Source organism: Hylobates moloch, unplaced genomic scaffold (genome assembly GCF_009828535.3).
Source record: "Hylobates moloch isolate HMO894 unplaced genomic scaffold, HMol_V3 SCAFFOLD_9, whole genome shotgun sequence".
NCBI classification, from domain to species: Eukaryota; Metazoa; Chordata; class Mammalia; order Primates; family Hylobatidae; genus Hylobates; species Hylobates moloch.
Genome location: NW_026652284.1, coordinates 125,185,330 through 125,191,597, shown reverse-complemented (window position 1 = coordinate 125,191,597; position 6,268 = coordinate 125,185,330). Strand labels below are relative to the sequence as shown.

At 47.7% G+C, this 6,268-nt stretch overlaps 1 pseudogene; it reads right to left on the bottom strand.

Moving 5' to 3' along the window:
- Positions 1-5,556: 5,556 nt before the first annotated feature.
- On the bottom strand, positions 5,557-6,174 carry LOC116813730 (putative uncharacterized protein ZNF252P-AS1; annotated as a pseudogene).
- Positions 6,175-6,268: the final 94 nt, after the last annotated feature.

Here is a 6,268-nt window from a genome sequence, read left to right as displayed (position 1 = left end):
CACCTTCCTGGGTCAGTCATCCACAGCTATTTATCCATGCAGCACTGTGTCTGACAGATTGTGGAGGGTTTAGTAAAGTCAAAATCTTGCTTCTTGGGAACAGGCTCAGTGGATAACGTCTTCCCCAAGAGCTCTGGAGCTTCAGTGGGGGTGATAGCGTTACAGTAGGTAATCAGGCAGTCCGGAGACCCCCCCCCCACCCACCAGGAACACCAGGCGACCATCAGGGGACAGTCAGGTAGTTGTTAATTGTCTCTCAAATAAGAATTGGTTGCTGCCAGCACCAGGGAAAGGCAATCTCCCAACAGATAGAAAAAACCTGAAGCTGGTTATCAGCAGCTTCCCAATGAGATCTTAGGAGTTGGGCAAGTGGGCTTGAGCATGCACACTAGGTGGTGAAGTGTCAGAGTTTAACCGGTTGATGACCTTATTAGAAGACTCAACTGGTGAGCATATGCACAACTCCAGTAAACACAGTGGGCTTGTGCCCCCACCTCCACCCCCAAGTGCTGGTAGGCCACTGCACATGTGGACAGCCCACCCCAAGGGAGGAATCAGAGAAGGGATGGTCCCCAACCCCCGACCACCACAACCTTGCCAATGTATAAAACTCCAAGTCAAGGGTCAAACCGTGCACTTGATCTTTTGAGTGGCCCACCTGGCCCTCCTCCAAGTGTACTTTACTTCCTTTTGTTCCTGCTCTAAAGCTTTTTAATAAATGTGCACTCCTGCTCTAAAATTTGCCTCCATCTTTCCGTCTGCTTTATGCTTCATGCCTCTCCGTCAAATTCTTTCTTCTGAGGAGGCAAGAATTGAGGCTGCAGCAGACCCATGTGGATTTACCACTGTTAACAACAGATCACACTGCAGCGAAGGAGACAGAAACACCACAAAAGACCCTGCAGCCGGTCAGGGAAGGAAGCCCAAGCGTCCCAGACGGCCAGCCCTACCAGGGGGACTAGCGCGAAGAGCCTAACTGTGCGTTCCTGGAGAGAGCCGGGGAGGGTTCAGAGCTGACAGCAGCACCAGGCCAGGAGTCCCACGCACACCCCAAGACTCATCTCCTTTCCTGCTCCCAGAGGGAGGAAACCACCCGGGTGGGAAGTGTGGTCCTGAGGCAGTCCATGTGCGTCTGGACTTGAACACAGCTGGATCCACTCCAGGTGCCTGTGGAGGACGACGGTCTCGGTGGTGTCCGGACGCAATGAGGCATTCTCTCTACCCTCATTCACTCTCCCGAGCTGTGCTGGGCCCCCAAAAGCCCCAGTGGGACTTCCTTACCCGCACCAGCCCTTGCGCAGCTGGATGCAAAGGAAGCCGCATGTGATCTTTATGGATAGCTGCGCTGTCTTCAGACACTCAGAGCATCCCCCACTGACCTTAGCTTTCTGCCTTTCTAGCTCCTTTACAGTTGGGATGTGTTTTATTGTCGAGTTGCGCTATAGCAGAATGTTTGTGTCCACCACAATATGCCTGTGTTGAAACCCAATCCCCACTGAGATTATTCAGATGCGGTAATGGGGGTGGAGGCCTAAGACAGGATTAGGATGAAGGGCCCCAGGCTCCCCATTTCCGCTAGGCAAAGGTGCTGTGTGAAAACAACAGTCTGCAAACCAGGGAGCCACCTTCACCAAGAACGGCCAGCTGGCACCCTGATCTTGGACTTCAGCCTCCAGAACTGTGAGAAATAAATTGTTGTCAAAGCCATTTAGTCTATGGTAGTCAGTTTAGATAAGTCGTAAGAGTTATTTATATATTCTGGATATTGTGCCCTTATCAGATATATGATTTGCAAGTATTTTCTGCCATTCTATAGGTTGTCTTTTCACCTTCTTGATGGTATTTCTTGAAGCACAAAAGTTTTTCATTTTGAAGTCTAACTTATCTTTTATTTGGTTGCTTGTGTTTGTGACGTCACTTATAAGAAACTATTGCCTAATTCTGGGTCACAAAAATTTATACCTTTTTTTTCTAAGAGTTTTATAGTTTTAATCTTACAAAGAGGTTTCATCTTTTTTTTTTTTTTTTTTTTGAGACGAGTTTCGCTCTGTTGCCCAGGCCGGAGTGCAATGGCACAATCTTGGCTCACTGCAACCCCTGCCTCTTGCCCTTTTGCCTCTGCCCTTCCATGAAGACATCTTCAGCCTGCTCAGGCTGGACACACTGTGCCAGTCTTGCTATATGGATGGCCTCCACCCTGCTGCTCTTTCCTGCTTTGGTTCCCCCAGCCCTGGTATGGATGCTACCTTGCTCAGCTTTACTTTATACCTTTGGGACTAAGTTGTCTGGAAAGGAGAAGAGGAAATGTAGAATCTTGGTCTTTAGAATTAAAAGGCTGTCGTCTTTTTATTATGCCGTGTTTCCTGCTTGCTGCATCATTTCAGGTTGTGAGGCAGATAACAAAGAGTTGCCTCTCCTAAAGGAACCCCCAAAGCATGAAACCACAGTGGGTGGTATAAGTGTTAAAAAGGAGATATTGACTAAGCACCCAACTTTTTTAAAGCCTACAAAGTTGTGAGTCTACTAGAGAAATATCAGGGAAATCTTTGTAGAGGAAAACTAAGAAAATGTTTGAGAAAGTACTAGTCAAGTAAATGTGAAGATAAATCACAGTGATCCATAAAAACATTCCATGGGAGAAAAGCCAGGAGTATAACAAAGTTGACAGCATCCTAGACTTGACCTCAAACCCCATAGCATATCTGAATATTCCCACAAAAGAGAAAACCTATCAAAGTAATTCATCTGGACACAGCTTCAGATAACTCACATTTCGACAATCACCAGAAAGCCCACATCCTAATGAAATCTCAAAAACATGCAGAATGTCAGAGTACTGCCTTTAATGAGCACTCAAATAGTTACCGTGGAGAGGAATTGTGTAGTGCAGTGAACATGTTAAGCCTTAAGAAGGACTAACACAATTTAGAAAACCCCAGAGATTTCACTATAAAGACAAGTTCTATGAAGGCAGTGTGTGGGAAAACTTTCAACCATAGCTCTAGTCTTGTGTAACACCAAAGAATCCATATTGGAAATAAGCCCTATCAGTGTAACAAATGTGGAAAGGCCTTTGTTCAAAGTTCTAACCTAATTTCCCACCACAGAACTCACACTGGAGAGAAACCCTATGAAGGTAATGAGTGTGAAAGGGCATTCTCTCTGGGATCAACCATTATGAAGCATCAGGGGAACACTACTGGTGAGCAACCCTACCTACACATATGCAAAAAATGGGGAAAGGTCTTTGGTCAGCATCCAGCCTTTATTCGACATCTGGAAGTTCACACAGGGTAAAAATCTTATGAGCATACTGGATGTGGAAAACCCTAAATAACAGTTCTGCCCCCTTTGCCATGGAAGAGCAGACTGGTGAAAGCAGTGTACAAAGTAATAAAGACAATTTGATAAAGGTCATTTAAACCACAGGACAGACTAGATCTTAGAGAAGTACAGTTCCTCCAGGATGTGACTGCTGTGTGCTGTGACCAGAAAGTAAATTTTACTGTACTAGTTTCAGCTGGAAAACAGTAAATATTTTTCTGAAACATTAATCTGACCTTGCCTCTCCCTGCTTAAATCCTTTAATGACTTCCCACATCTTATAGCAGCATTTCTCAAAGCTGCTAACAGCAGAGGTAATGTGGAAGGAAAATAAAGTAAGTAATATTAAAGTTTAAAATAACAAACATAACATAGGTAATAGTTACCATTTAGTGTAGGCTATTCAGAAGTTATATACAGGCTAAGAAATTTAAGCAGCCCCTACCAGCATTGCTAAGAAGTTGCAGCTGCGAACTTATCTCAACCTTCCAAGCTTATCTCCGGCCTGGAGACTCCCACATTCTTCTGTAATTCCTGTTTTCCCTTACCCCAGCTCTGTCCAGCTTCAAGGTTGACTGGTCAAGATAACTAAATGTAAGTTTTCTCAGAATTGTCACAGGTTGAATAATTTACTGTCTTTGTCTGAAACTTGTATCCTGCCTTGTTTTTCACGCCTCAAATGACATATAAGCAAGCCTGCTTTCTTTGGCTGGGTCAGCAGCCATTTGGGGCATGAGCCTGCTGTAGACTTTGGTGCCCGAATTAAAGTTCTCTTTGGTCTCCAACTGTCTCTTCGTCTTCCTTGGCTAGAGTCTTACTGCAACAGTAAGTGTTCACTAAATACCCCTAGTGAGTTTGGGATCAAGGGAGTAGGAAAGCAGGATGAAAACAAATAGCAGTCAACAGGGGAAGTGAGAGATGTTGCAAAGGCCGCTCTCAGAACGGACCCCACTATCCTTAAAAGAAAAGGCCGGCTTGTACCAATGGGCCAGAGTGGAACAGGCATCCCATGGAGTATACCTGGAAGATTCCTGGGTCTTCTGCATGAGTTGCCCCTAATGCCCACAGTGTTTCTAAACGAGAAGGCAGGTATGTGGTACTTGGGGCGGCCATCTGTGTCAGCTAACTGCCTTTATCCAAAGTTAAAATAAACCTCATGTCTCTATGACAAGCAGGTAATTGCAACTTGGAGCCAGTCACCTGCTAAACTCCCACAGAGACAAGGAGGGAAGCTATCTTCCTTGGCCTTTATATTTCAAAGAAATCACTCCAAGTTCCTTAAGAAAGACATTCCTGGTTTATAAAACGGGCAAGAGGCTTACGCAGCTTTTTAAAAAATTTACAAACATTTCAAGAGGGCAAAAAAAGATTTTCCTATTACAAAGTTTTCTTAAAAATATGGTCTTAGTAAAGGGAAAGGAGTGTCTCTTCCCTTGGGCACCATGAAAAATCCAACTTTTAAAAAAATATTTAGGGCCGAGCATGGTGGCTGACACCTGTAATCCCAGCACTTTGGAAGGCTGAGACGGGTGGATCGCTTGAGCTCAGGAGTTCAAGACCAGCCTGGGAAACATGGCAAAACACCACCTCTACAAAAAAATACAAAAATTACCTGGGCGTGGTGGTGGGCGCCTGTGGTCCCAGCTACTCTGGAGGCTGAAGCGGGAGGATCGCTTAAGCCCAGGAGTCGGGCCATAATTGCGCCACTGCACTCTGGCCTGGGAGACGGAGAGAGACCCTGTCCCGCCCCCACCTCCAACCTCCCCCCAAAAAAATTAAAGAAGATTTAGTGTGGTGGCACGTTGCTTGTAGTCCCAGTTGCCTGGGAGGCTGAGGCAGGAGGATCGCTTGAGCCCGGGAGGTTGAGGTTGCAGCCTGGGCGACAGAGCAAAACCCCGTCTCTAAAAAATAAAATACCCGAGGCCGGACGCGGTGGCTCACGCTTGTAATCCCAGCACTTTGGGAGGCCGAGGCGGGCGGATCACGAGGTCAGGAGATCGAGACCACGGTGAAACCCCGTCTCTACTAAAAAATACAAAAAAATTAGCCGGGCGTGGTGGCGGGCGCCTGTAGTCCCAGCTACTCGGAGAGGCTGAGGCAGGAGAATGGCGTGAACCCGGGAGGTGGAGCTTGCAGTGAGCCGAGATTGCACCACTGCACTCCAGCCTGGGCGACAGAGCGAGACTCCGTCTCAAAAATAAAATAAAATAATATAAAATAAAATAAAATACCCTATGGCTCTTCCCACAACTGCTCATTCTCTGACATCTGAATGCTCCCACTGTCCCACTGAAGACAGGCTGCTTTCCTTTCCATTCTCGTAAGTCTTCCCTTCGGGCCCGTGCTCCTCACCTGGCCTCTCCCCTCACTCCGCTTCACCCTCGCCAGCCGCCCGTTCCGCACGCGCGTGTCAGCACCGAGCGGTTGGTTCTCGAATTCCAGCTCCACCGGAATAGGTCTGAAACCTCTCTGCACCTCGGCTTCCTCATTTAAGCTATGGCAGCAGCCTTCTCTAGGGGGCGATGAGGTCAAAAGACTACAGGTGGGAAGTGCTAGGTGCACAGCGGGCGCAAGCTGGATTCTGAGCTTCATCACTATTTGGAGGTGGGGGAAAAGGCGCCCGAGAGAGGGGGACAGTGCGCGGCGCGACGTCCTAGGTCAGGAAGGGCCAGGTCCAGAGTACGGAGAACAACCCCGGCCTGAGAAGCGTCCGCAGGAACGCTCTATGTTGGGGTCCCTTCCTTCGCACCCACGCCGCCGGCGGCACCTCTACACCTGCGCCCTCTCACCCGCAGATTCCGCCAAGGGCTTGTAGGGACTAACCAGGAAGGAACAGGACTGCCGGAGCATCGAGTACTATCAGCCGCCTAGAGCGGACCCACGAAACGTGGAATTCAATTGGTTGGTGAGCTGAAGGGCACGGCGGAAGTTCAGATTAGGCATT